General features: G+C 40.2%; 1 long non-coding RNA gene and 1 other non-coding gene across 3 annotated transcripts in view; one reads left to right on the top strand and one right to left on the bottom strand.

Annotated features, from left to right (window-relative positions):
- The window catches only part of LOC144340714 (uncharacterized), a 74761-nt gene extending 62324 nt beyond the window's left edge, over nucleotides 1–12437 (bottom strand). The window contains exon 1 of one of the 2 annotated variants that reach the window (XR_013416984.1): nucleotides 12151–12437. This is a non-coding gene — a long non-coding RNA (uncharacterized LOC144340714). The remainder of the gene's footprint in view (nucleotides 1–12150) is intronic. The other variant, XR_013416985.1, reaches the window with a different exon arrangement.
- On the top strand, nucleotides 746–882 carry LOC114677879 (small nucleolar RNA SNORA46). Its single transcript, XR_003729307.2, has one exon. It is a non-coding gene; the product is annotated as a small nucleolar RNA SNORA46 (small nucleolar RNA).
- Nucleotides 12438–13742: the final 1305 nt, after the last annotated feature.

Here is a 13742-nt window from a genome sequence, read left to right as displayed (position 1 = left end):
TTATGTTGAATTGTAATTCCTAATACTGGGGGAGGGACCTGGTGGGAGGTGATTGGATCATGGGGGCAAATTTCCCCCTTGCTGTTCCCATGATAGTGAGTGAGTTCTCATGAGATCTGATGGTTTAAAAATGTATGGCACTTCCTCTTCTCTCTCTCTGTCTCTCCTGGCCACGTGAAGACACTACCCCTTCACCTTCTGCCGTGACTGCAAGGTTCCCGAGGTCTTCCCTGCTGTGCTTCCCATGCAGCCTGCAAAACTGTGATCAATTAAACCTCTTCATAAATTACCCAGTCTCAGGTATTTCTTTATAACAGTGTGAAAATGGACTAATACAGAATATTGGTATCAGAGAAGTGGGGCATTGCTATATAGATACCTGAAAATGTGGAAACAGCTTCAGAACTGGATAACAGACGAGGTTGGAACAGTTTGGAATGCTCAGAAGAAGACAGGAAGAGGAGGAAAGGTTTGGAACTTCCTAGAGACTTGTTCAATAGTTTTGACCAAAATGCTGATACTGATATGGACAACGAAGTCCAGGCTGAGGTGGTCTCAGATGGAAATGAGGAACTTGTTGGGAACTAACAGGAGTAAAGGTCACTTTTGCTATGCTTTAGCAAAGAAACTGGTGGCATTGTGCCATTTCTCTAGAGATCTGTGGAACTATGCATCTGAGAGAGATGATTTAAGTTATTTAGTGAAAGAAATTTCTAAGCAGCAAAGCATTCAAGATGTGATCTGTAGCACTATATTTAGAACTATGGATGGGAATATTCCCCATTCTTGGTTACACTGCAGTGCAAGAAAAATCCTGGCTCTCTCTGTTGCACAACTGACTTATGCCATTCTGCTGTTGCTGTATGGAGTTAAGGAACATGACTGTATTTGATTTTTGAAAACAAACAAATTAAAAATAAAAAATATGTGCTCTGGCTGCTTCTAACAGCACTCACCCATATGCATGAACAAAAAGATTGTCTGAAACTGGAACTTATATTTAAAAGGGAAGCAGAGCATAAAAGTTTGGAAAATTTGCAGCTTGACCATGTAGTATAAAGGAAAAATCCATTTTGTGGGGAGCTGGCTGCAGAAATTTGCATAAGTAAAGAGAGTGTGATATGGTTTGCCTCCCCATCCAAATCTCATGTTGAATTGTAATTCCCAATGTTGGAGGAGGGACCTGGTGGGAGGCAACTGGATCATGGGGCAGATTTCCTCCGTGCTGTTCTCATGATGCTGAATTCTTACGAGATCTAATGGTTTAAAAGTGCATGGCACGTCCCCCTTTGCTCTCTCTATCCTGCCCCACTCATGCCTGCTTCCCCTTTGCCTTCTGCCATGATTTTACGTTTTCTGAGGCCTCCCCAGCCATGCTTCATTACAGCCCACAAAACTGTGAGTTAGTTAAAACTCTTCATAAATTACCCAGTCTTGGGTAGTTCTTTATAGCAGTATGAGAATGAAATAATACAGTCAGCAACTGTGAAGAGGGCCCTCACCAGAACCCAACCATGCTGGCACCCTTATATTAGACATTGAGCCTCTAGACCTGTGAGAAATAAATTTCTGTTGCTTGTAAGCCACTCAATCTATGCTACTTTGTTATAGCACTCAAAGGAACTGTGTTATAGCACACAGGAAAGTGTCTCTGTGTGTGTGTATATACAGAGAGAGTGTGTGTATAGAGAGAGAGTGTATACAGAGAGAGTGTATACAGAGAGAGTGTATACAGAGAGAGTGTGTGTATAGAGAGAGTGTGTACAGAGAGAGTGTATACAGAGAGAGTGTATACAGAGAGAGTGTGTACAGAGAGAGTGTGTACAGAGAGAGTGTATACAGAGAGAGTGTATACAGAGAGAGTGTGTACAGAGAGAGTGTATACAGAGAGAGTGTATACAGAGAGAGTGTATACAGAGAGAGTGTGTGTATAAAGAGAGTGTATACAGAGAGAGTGTATACAGAGAGAGTGTATACAGAGAGAGTGTATACAGAGAGAGTGTGTGTTTAGAGAGAGTGTATACAGAGAGAGTGTATACAGAGAGAGTGTATACAGAGAGAGGGTATACAGAGAGAGTGTATACAGAGAGAGTGTGTGTATAGAGAGAGAGTGTATACAGAGAGAGTGTATACAGAGAGAGTGTATACAGAGAGAGTGTATACAGAGAGAGTGTGTGTTTAGAGAGAGTGTATACAGAGAGAGTGTATACAGAGAGAGTGTGTGTATAGAGAGAGAGTGTATACAGAGAGAGTGTATACAGAGAGAGTGTGTGTTTAGAGAGAGTGTATATAGAGAGAGTGTGTACAGAGAGAGTGTATACAGAGAGAGTGTGTACAGAGAGAGTGTATACAGAGAGAGTGTATACAGAGAGAGTGTATACAGAGAGAGTGTGTGTATAGAGAGAGTGTATACAGAGAGAGTGTATACAGAGAGAGTGTATACAGAGAGAGTATGTGTTTAGAGAGAGTGTATACAGAGAGAGTGTATACAGAGAGAGTGTGTGTATAGAGAGAGAGTGTATACAGAGAGAGTGTATACAGAGAGAGTGTGTGTTTAGAGAGAGTGTATACAGAGAGAGTGTATACAGAGAGAGTGTATACAGAGAGAGTGTGTGTATAGAGAGAGAGTGTATACAGAGAGAGTATGTGTTTAGAGAGAGTGTATACAGAGAGAGTGTATACAGAGAGAGTGTGTGTATAGAGAGAGAGTGTATACAGAGAGAGTGTATACAGAGAGAGTGTGTGTATAGAGAGTGTATACAGAGAGAGTGTATACAGAGAGAGTGTGTGTATAGAGAGAGAGAGATCCCAGAAAATCAAATATAAAGAACCTTGAAAACAGGTTAGAAGAATTGCTAACTAGAATAACCAGTTTAGAGAAGAACATAAATGACCTGATGGAGATGAAAAACACAGCATGAGAACTTCATGAAGCACACACAAGTAGCAACAGCTAAATCGATTAAGCAGAAGAAAGGATATCAGAGACTGAAGATCAACTCAAAGAAATACAGTGAGAAGACAAGGTTATAGAAAAAAGAGTGAAAAGAAATAAAGACTCTGAGAAATATAGGACTATGTGAAAAGACAAAATCCATGTTTGATTGGTGTACCTGAAAGTGACGGGGAGAATGGAGCCAAGATGGAAAATACTCTTCAGGATATCATCCAGGAGAACTTCCCCAACCTAACAAGGCAAGCCAACATTCAAATTCAGAAAATACAGAGAACACCACAAAGATACTCCTCGAGAAGAGCAACCCCAAGACACATAATCATCAGATTCACCAAGGCTGAAATGAAGAAAAAAATGTTAAGGGCAGCCAGAGAGAAAGGTCAAGTTACCCACAAAGGGAAGCCCTTCAGACTAACAGCAGATCTCTCAGCAGAAACCCTACAAGCCAGAAGAGAGAGGGGACTAATATCAAACATTCTTTTTTGTTTTTTGTTTTTTCTTTTTTCTTTTTTCTTTTTTGAGACAGAGTATCGCCCTGTAGCTCAGGCTGGAATGCAGTGGCGTGATCTCGGCTCACTGCAATCTCTACCTTCCAAGTTCATACCATTCTCCTGCCTCAGCCTCCTGAGTAGCAGGGACTACAGGCGCTCACTACAATGTCCGACTAATTTTTTTTTTTTTTTGTATTTTTAGTAAAGACAGGGTTTCACCATGTTAGCCAGGATGGTCTCGATCTCCTGACCTTGTGATCCGCCTGCCTCGGCCTCCCAAAGTGCTGGGATTACAGGCGTGAGCCACCGTGTCCAGCCTCAACACTCTTAAAGAAAAAAATTTTCAGACTGGGTGCAGTGGCTCACGCTAATAATCCCAGCACTTTGGGAGGCTGAGGTGGGCGGATCATGAGGTCAGGAGTTGTAGACCAGTCTAACCAACATGGTGAAACCCTGTCTTTACAAAAATACAAAAATTAGCCGGGCATGGTGGCACACACCTCTAATCCCAGCTACTCAGGAGGCTGAGGCAGGAGAATCACTTGAACCCGGGAGGTGGAGGTTGCAGTTAGCCAAGATCATGCCACCGCACTGCAGCCTGGGCGACAGAGTGAGACTCCATCTCAAGAAAGAAACGAAAAAAAAAAAATTTTCAAACCAGAATTTCATATCCAGCCAAACTAAGCTTCATAAGTGAAGGAAAAATAAAATCCTTTAGAGAAAAGGAAACGCTGAGAGATTTTGTCACCAACAGGCCTGCCCTACATGAGGTCCCAAAGGAAGCACTAAACATGGAAAGGAACAACTGGACCAGCCACTGCAAAAACATACCAAATTGTAAAGACCATCAATGCTATGAAGAAACTGCAACAACTAATGGGCAAAATAACCAGCTAGCATCTTAATGGCAGAATTAAATTCACACACAACAATATGAACCTTAAATGTAAATGGGCTAAATGCCCCAATTAAAAGACACAGACTGGCAAATTGGATAAAGAGTCAAGACCCATTGGTGTGCTGTATTCAGGAGACCCATCTGACATGCAAAGACATAGGCTTAAAATAAAGGGATGGAGAAATATTTACCAAGCAAATGGAAAGCAAAAAAAAGCAGGGATTGCAATCCTAGTCTCTGATAAAACAGACTTTAAACCAGCAAACCTAAAAAGAGACAAAGAAGGTCATTACATAATGGTAAAGGGATCCATGCAACAAGAAGAGCTATCCTAAATACATATGCACCCAATACTGGAGCACCCAGATTTCTAAAGCAAGTTCTTAGAGATCTACAAAGAGACTTAGACTCCCACACAATAATAGTAGGAGACTTTAACACCCTACTGTCAGTATTAGACAGATCAGTGAGACAGAAAATTAACAAGGATATCCAGGACTTGACCTCAGCTCTGGACCAAGCTGACCTAAAAGACATCTACAGAACTCTCCACCCCAAATCAACAGAATGTACATTCTTCTCAGCACCACATCATACTTATTCTAAAATTGACAACATAATTGAAAATAAAACACTCCTCAGAAAATGCAAAAGTATGGAAATCATAACAAACAGTCTCTCAGACCACAGTGCAATCAAATTAGATCTCAGGATTTAAAAACTCACTCAAACCCTCACAACTACATGGAAACTAAACAACCTTCTCCTGAATGACTACTAGGTAACCTAAATAATGAAATGAAGGCAGAAATAAAGATATTATTTGAAACCAGTGAGAACAAAGACAAAATATACCAGAATCTCTGGGACACATTTAAAGCAGTGTGTAGAGGAAAATTTATAGCACTCAATGACCACAAGAGAAAGCAGGATAGATCTAAAATTGATACCCTAACATCACAATTAAAAGAACTAGAGAAGAAAGAGCAAACAAATACAAAAGCTAGCAGAAGACAAGAAATAACTAAGATCAGAGCAGAACTGAAGGAGATAGAGACATGAAAGACCCTTCAAAAAATCAATGAATCCAGGAGCTAGTTTTTTGAAAAGATCAACAAAATAGAGAGACCACTGGTCAGACCAATAAAGAAAACACAGAGAATAATCAAATAGATGCAATAAAAAATGATAAAGGGGATATCACCACCAATGCCACAGAAATACAAACTACCATCAGAGAATACTATAAACACCTCTATGCACATAAGCTAGAAAATCTAGAAAAAAATGGACAAATTATTGGACGCATACACCTTCCCAAGACTAAACCAGGAAGAAGAAGAATCCCTGAGTAGGCCAAGAACAAGTTCTGAAATAGAGGCAGCAATTAATAGCTACCAACCAAAAATAGCCCAGGACCAGACAGATTCACAGTTGAATTCCACTGGAGGTACAAAGAGGAGCTGGTACCATTCCTCCTGAAACTATGCCAAACCATAGATAAAGAAAGACTTCTCCCTAACTCATTTTATGAGGCCAGCATCATCCTGATACCAAAACCTGGCAGAGACACAACAAAAAAAGAAAATTTCAGGCCTATCCCTGATGAACATCGATGTGAAAATCCTCAATAAAATGCTGGTCAAGAGAATCCAGCAACACAGCAAAAAGCTTATCCACCACGATCAAGTCAGCTTCATCTCTGGGATGCAAGGCTGGTTCAACATACACAAATCAATAAACATAATTGATCACATAAGCAGAACCAACAACAAAAACCACATGGTTATCTCAAAAGATGCAGAAAAGGCCTTCGCTAAAATTCAACAGCCCTTCATGCTAAAAATTCTCAACAAACTGGGCAGTGAACGAATGTATCTCAAAATAATAAGAGTTATTTATAACAAACCCACAGCCAATATCATACTGAATGGGCAAAAACTGGAAATATTCCGTTTGAAAACCAGCACAAGACAAGGATGCCCTCTCTCACCACTCCTATTCTACATAGTGTTGGAAGTTCTGGCAAGGGCAATCAGGCAAGAGAAAGAAATAAAGAGTATTCACTTAGGAAAAGAGGAAGTCAAATTGTCCCTGTGTGCAGATGACATGATTGTATATTTAGAAAACCCCAATGTCTCAGCCCAAAATCTCCTCAAGCAGATAAGCAACTTCAGCAAAGTCTCAGGATACAAAAATCAATGTGCAAAAAATCACAAGCATTCCTATACACCAATAATAGACAAACAGAGAGTCAAATCATGACTGAAAATCTAGAAAATCTAAACCATTCACAACTGGTAAAAAGAGAATAAAATACCTTGGAATACAACTTACAAGGGATATGAAGGACCTATTCAAGGAGAACTACAAACCACTGCTCAAGGAAAGAAGAGAGGACACAAACAAATGGAAAAACATTCCATGTTCATGGATAGGAAGAATCGGTATCGTGAAAATGACCATACCGCCCAAAGTAATTTATAGATTCAATGCTATCCCCATCAAGCTAACATTGACATTCTTCACAGAATTGGAAAAAACTACTTTAAATTTTATATGGAACCAAAAAAAGAGCCTGCATAGTCAAGACAATCCTAAGCAAAAAACAAAGCTGCAGGCATCACGCTACCTGACTTCAAACTATACTACAATTCTACAGTAACTAAAACAGCATGATATTGGTACCAAACAGATATATAGATCAATGGAACAGGACAGAGGCCTCAGAAATAACATCACATATCTACAACCATTTGATCTTTGGAAAACCTGACAAAAATAAGCAATAGGGAAATGATTCCCTATTTAATAAACAGTGTTGGGGAAACTGGCTAGCCATATGCAGAAAGCTGAAACTGGATCCTTTCCTTACATCTTATACAAATATTAACTCAAGATGGATTAAAGACTTAAATGTAGACCAAAAACCATAAAAATCCTAGAAGAAAACTTAGGCAATACCATTCAGGACGTAGGCATGGGCAAAGACCTTATTACTGAAACACCAAAAGCAATGGCAACAGAAGCCAAAATTGACAAATGGGATCTAATTAAACTAAAGACATTCTGCACAGCAAAAGAAACTATCATCAGAGTGAACAGGTAACCTACAGAATGGGAGAAAATTTTTGCAATCTATCCATCTGACAAAGGGCTAATATCCAGAATCTACAAAGAACTTAAACAGATTTACAAGAAAAAAACAAACAACTGTTGGGAACAAGCCCCCCAAAATCTGGCCATAAACTGGCCCTAAAACTGGCCATAAACAAAATCTCTGCAGCACTGTGACATGTTCATCATGGCCATAATGCCTATGTTGGAAGGTTGTGGGTTTATGGGAATGAGGGCAAGGAACACGTAGCCCACCCAGGGTGGAAAACCACTTAAAGGCCTTCTTAAGTCACAAACAATAGCATGAGCGATCTGTGCCTTAAGGACATGCTCCTGCTGCGGTTAACTAGCCCAACCTATTCCTTTAATTCGGCCCATCCCTTCGTTTCCCAAGGGATATTTTTAGTTAATTTAATATCTACAGAAACAATGCTAATGACTGACTTGCTGTTAATAAATATGTGGGTAAAATCTCTGTTTGGGACTCTCGGCTCTGAAGGCCGCGAGACCCCTGATTTCCCACTTCACACCTCTATATTTCTGTGTGTGTGTCTTTAATTCCTCTAGTGCCACTGGGTTAGGGTCTCCGCTACTGAGCTGGTCTCGGCAAACAAACCCATCAAAAGGTGGGCAAAGAATGTGAACAGATACTTCTCAAAATAAGACGTTTATGCAGCAAACAAAAATATGAAAAAAGGCTCATCATCATTGGTCATTAGAGAAATCCAAATCAAAACCACAGGGAGATATCATCTCACACCAGTTAGAATGGTGACCATCAAAAAGTCAGGAAACAACAGATGCTGGAGAGGATGTGCAGAAATAGGAACGCTTTTACACTGTTGGTGGAGTGTAAATTAGTTCAACCATTGTAGAAGACAGTGTGGTGATTCCTCGAGGACCTAAAACTAGAAATACCATTTGACCCAGCAATCCCATTACTGGGTATGTACCCAAAGGATGATAAATCATTTTACTATAAAGACACACACACATGTATGCTTATTGTGGCACTGTTCACAATAGCAAAGACTTGGAACCAACCCAAATGCCCACCAATGTTAGACAGGATAAACAAAATGTGGCCCATATACACCATGGAATACTATGCAGCCATATAAAGGATGAGTTCATGCCCTTTGCAGGGATATGAATGAAGCTGGAAACCATCATTCTCAGCAAACTAACACTAGAACAGAAAACCAAACACTGCAGGTTCTCACTCATAAGTGAGAGTTGAACAACGAGAACACATGAACACAAGGAGGGCAACATCACACACTGGGGCCTGTCAGGGGTTGGGGGTGGGGTAGGGGAGGGATACCACTAGGAGAAATACCTAATGTAGATGATGGGCTGATGGGTGCAGCAAACCACTGTGGCACATGCATACCTATGTAACAAACCAGCACGTTCTGCACATGTACCCCAGAATTTAAAGTGTAATTTAAAAAAATTTTTTTAAAGAATTTTAAAGTTAATAACAATTATGCTTTAATGAAATAGACACAAGATCACAATAATGATAACCACATAAAAGATGGTTCAAATTTAGCTTAAAATATACATGAACTAAATTTCAGGAGGAATTTATCAAAATGTTAACATTTTTATCTCTGTGTGATGCGATTATGGATGACTTTTATGTCCTTTTTTCTATTTAGTTTCTTCCTCCACAGTAAGAATATTACTTAAATAAACAGAAAGCCAAAACACACACACACACACACACACACACACACACACGCACACAATAAAAATGAGCTTAAAATATGTGGTACCGAAAGATTTTTCTTTGAACAGTTGCACAAGCAAAGACAGTACTTAGTAGTAAAGCCTCTAAGGAAAACGTGGACATCTCAGCACAGATGGCAGGATAAAAATGTAATATGGGGAGCACAAGAAATATGCAGACTGAATCAAAACAGAGACAATTCCCTTAAGTAGGTGAGCTTTTAAAAATTGGGCACAGAAACCATTCATTCATACCAGATCTTGCCCAGAAGCATTGAAAGAAAAACAGTGGAAGACAATGACGGGGATTTGGGAAGAGGAGAATGAGAAGCCAATGCCCTGCTGCCTGCCACCCTTTATCCACACCTGCCTCTCTCCTCTGCCCCAGGGCTCCCAGCAGCAGGCTCAGCAGATGCATTAGGTCCAAGCGACACAGTTTGAAAAATCAACAACATCATCTTAGGTTAGATCTACTATCAGTCACTCCCTATTAAAGATGAGCTGGAAATTATCAGAATCCACAGTATAATCTTTGTGGTTTACTACATATGAAAATTTAAGAAAACTTATGCTATTCTCATGACACTAAAGCTTGGTTTATTAATTGTCCACAAATTTATTCATCCTGTCTGTTAAAATCTTATTTAAAAAATATTATTTGGGGCCGGGTGTGGTGGTGCACGCTTGTAATCCCAGCACTTTGGGAGGCCAAGGCAGATGGATTGTCTGAAGTCAGGAGTTCGAGACCAGCCTGGCCAACATGGTAAAACCCCGTCTCTACTAAAAATACAAAAATTAGCCAGGCGTGGTGGCATGCACTTGTAAACCCAGCTACTCAGGAGGCTGAGGCAGGAGAATCACTTAAACCCGGGAGACAGAGGTTGCAGTGAGCCAAGATCGTGCCATTGCACTCCAGCCTGGGTGACAAGAGCAAGACTTCATCTCAAAAAAAAAAAAAAAGTATTCAGCCGAGTGTGGTTGGGTGGCTCACACCTGTATTTCCAACACTTTGAGAGGCCAAGGCAGAAGGACTGCTTGAGTCCAGGAGTTCAAAAACAGTCTGGGCAACATAGAACCCATCTCTAGAAAAAATTAAAAAATTAGCCAGATATGGTGGTGTGCACCTGTGGTCCCTGCTACTCAGGACACTGAGGTAAGAGGGAGGATTGCTGGAGTACAGGAATTTGAGGCTGCAGTGGACTATAATCACACCACTGCATTCTAGCCTGGGCAATAGTGAGACCCTGTCTCATAAAAATAAATTTAAAAATTCATATATATATTATTCTAGGTATTAGCATTTATAGGTACTTGGCCTAGAAGGATGCTTCCTGATCGTTAGAGTTACCCAGAGTAAGAAAAACAGAAGGAATACATGTGAGTGAATCTGACAAAAGCTGTGGGACTGAGATGTCAAGTCAGTTTTGGCTTGAGCACACTTGGTTGTACTTGACATGAAAGGGAAAAGAGTTCTTCCTGTGTCTGGCCACAGTGAGCCTGGACAAGGTTGTATAATGATGGCAGCAATCAGAGCAGCAGCATGAACCCAGTCACATTGTATCAAAGCTGAGCTTAATCTAGCAACTGCAGCTGCAGTGAGCAGAGGTTTGGAGAGAACTGAAGCACTTGGATAGATCTTGCTTACTGAATCTATTAAAACTTTTCAGAGATTTCAGCAGCTGGCCTTTCCTCATTATGGTACCAATGGCTGCAGTAGAAATAAATGTGGACATCTCTTTCAACTGTATGGGAAACAACAGCACAGAAGCATATTCTAGAACTATGCTGCCCAATGTGAATGGAGACCTGGGTTCTGAATCTGCCCCACTATCTCCATCTCTCCCAAGCAGCCCATGTGATGCTCAGTATGCATGAGGACTAAGGGGAAACATCGCAGGCTGACCCGGGGAGGAGGAGTCATCTGCGGGTACAGCTATGCCCAGTGGCACATTAGCCACACCTTGCGATTAAGCGCTCAAATTTTGGCTAGTTTGAATTGAAGTGTAAAGTACACATCAGATTGCAAAGACTTAGCATAGAAAAAAATGTAAAATATCTCAATAATTTTCGTATTGATTACATGTCGAAATGACTTTTTTGATATTTTAAGCTAAATAAAATATATCGGAACAATATAGTCAGGATGGACAAAGTTGACCCGAAGAAAGCTAAGGGCAAGATGTCTACCTATGCCTTCTTTGTGCAGATGGGCAGAGAAGAACATAAAAAGAAAAGTCTAGAGTTCCCTATTCATTTTACAGAATTTTCCAAGAATTGCTCTGAGAGGTAGAAGACAATGTCTGGGAAAGAGAAGTCTAAATTTGACGAAATGGCAAAGGCAGATAAAGTACACTATGATTGGGAAATGAAGAATTACGAACCAGTTAAGGAAAGCAAGAAGAACCCTAACGCCCCCAAAAGGCTACCATCTGGATTCTTTCTGTTCTGTTCAGAATTCTGCCACAAGATCAAATCCACAAACCCTGACATCTCTATTGGAGACGTGTCAAAAAGCTGGGTGAGATGTGGAATAACTTAAATGACAGTAAAAGACAGTAAAAAGCAGCCTTACATCACTAAGGTGTCACAGCTGAAGAAGTGTGAGAAGGACGTTGCTGACTGTAAGTCTAAAGGAAAGTTTGATGGCCCAAAGGGTTCCACTAAAGTTGCCTGGAAAAAAGGTGGAAGAGGACAACAAAAAAAAATGAGGAGGAAGAAAAGGAAGAGGAAGAGGAGGAGTAAAAAATTTAAAAAACTCTGTCTCCTTGTGAATACCTTAGAGCAGCAGTCTCCAACCTTTTTGGAAACCAGGGACCAGTTTTGTGGAAGACAATTTTTACACGGATGGGTGGGGGGATGGTCTTTGGGATGATTCACACACATTACATTTATTGTGCACTTCATTTCTATTATTATTACATTGTAATATATAATGAAATAATTATACGACTCACCATAACGTAGAATCAGTGGGAGCCGAGAGCTTGTTTTCCTGCAACTAGACAGTCTTTCTGGGGCTGATGGGAGGCAGTGACAGATCATCAGGCATTAGTTAGATTCTCATAAAGAGCAGACAACCTAGATCCCTTGTATGCACGGTTCACAACACGGTTTATTCTCCTATGAGAATCTAATGCTGCTGCTGATCTGACAGGAGGCGGAGCTCAGATAGTAATGTGAGCCATGGGGAGTGGTTGTAAATACAGATGAAGCTTTGCTCACTTGCCGCTCACCTCCTGCTGTGTGCCTGGTTCTTAACAGGCACATAGATAACATAGACTGTTATCTATCTATGGCCCAGGGACTGGAGACCCCTGCCTTAAAGTAGGGGAGAGCTGTAACTGACACATCTCCTATTTGAGAAGTGTCTGTTGCCCTCATTAGTTTTAATTACAAAGTTTGATTACGATCATATTGTTGTCTCTCAAACTAGAAACTGTTCACATGAAGTGGCCAAGTGGGTCTAGAGCAACCTGAAACTGTATCAAAGTTGTACATATTTCCAAATATTTTTAAAATGAAAAGGCAACTTCATGCTCCCCTCACTCTGTGTGCTTTGTTGTTAGTGTGATCAGGCCTTTAAAGGTGCTTCTGGCATTTTTTTTTTTTTTTTAATTTGGAAGGTAGTGTTAACTACATGGTTATTGGCTAGAAATCCTGAGTTATCAACTGCATATATCTATAGTTTGTAAAAACAACCAAGACAAACTCTTGATGTTCTTTGTTTGACGTTCGGGCTGTGGTGGAAGATGCCTTTGGGAGTGGCCGTAGCTCAGGCTGTGCACTATGAAGCTGGGCCTGTTGACTGCACTGTGCATTCATTTCACTTCAGGTTGTCTTGTTTCTGTATCTAATGACACAGCATTCTACTACCATTCCTAGCCGTGAACAAAAGGTGGTCAGCTGGCTTCAGAAGTGTTTACTTTCTGTTTCTGCTTTTTTTTTTTTTCAGTTAAGTGTGGTAGTTTTTAAACCATTTGTTTTTAAACTGTAGAACTTTTCATTGTCAACAAAGCGAAGACTCACTGCATCAATGAAAGTTCAAGAACCTCCTGTACTTAAACATGATCGCCAACATTCTGTTTTTTCTTTTTTGTATGTTTAGAATGCTGAAATATTTTTGAAATTAAATAAACAGCATTACGTTTTAATAATACATTACTAAAATCATTTTCAACGTTTCTCTGACCGTTTTTTAGGTGTGGATACTAGAAAATTTTAAATTATACATGTGGCTTGTATTTAAGAAACTGGCATTAAGTTTCTACTGGACAGCACTACTACAGAGCAAACAGAATTGGGACTGCTGTTGTTAGGCCCTCAGGTCTTATTTGAGACTTTTGTGGAGGGAGGATTCCTTGTTTTACGAATGGAGAAAACACAGCTTCATCCTTTTGAGTTCTTGATATTTCATTTGGGGTTTGAGTTTCTTTTTGAAAGCAGGAAATACCAGTTACATTCCATAATAAATGATGGAGATGTGGACTAACCCAAGAATGAACCCAGAGTGAGCCTCTGTTGGCTTGTGCCATGGTTAGAAACTGCA

This window comes from Macaca mulatta, chromosome 4, assembly GCF_049350105.2.
Source record: "Macaca mulatta isolate MMU2019108-1 chromosome 4, T2T-MMU8v2.0, whole genome shotgun sequence".
NCBI classification, from domain to species: domain Eukaryota; kingdom Metazoa; phylum Chordata; class Mammalia; order Primates; family Cercopithecidae; genus Macaca; species Macaca mulatta.
This window is presented reverse-complemented; position numbering and strand designations above follow the sequence as displayed.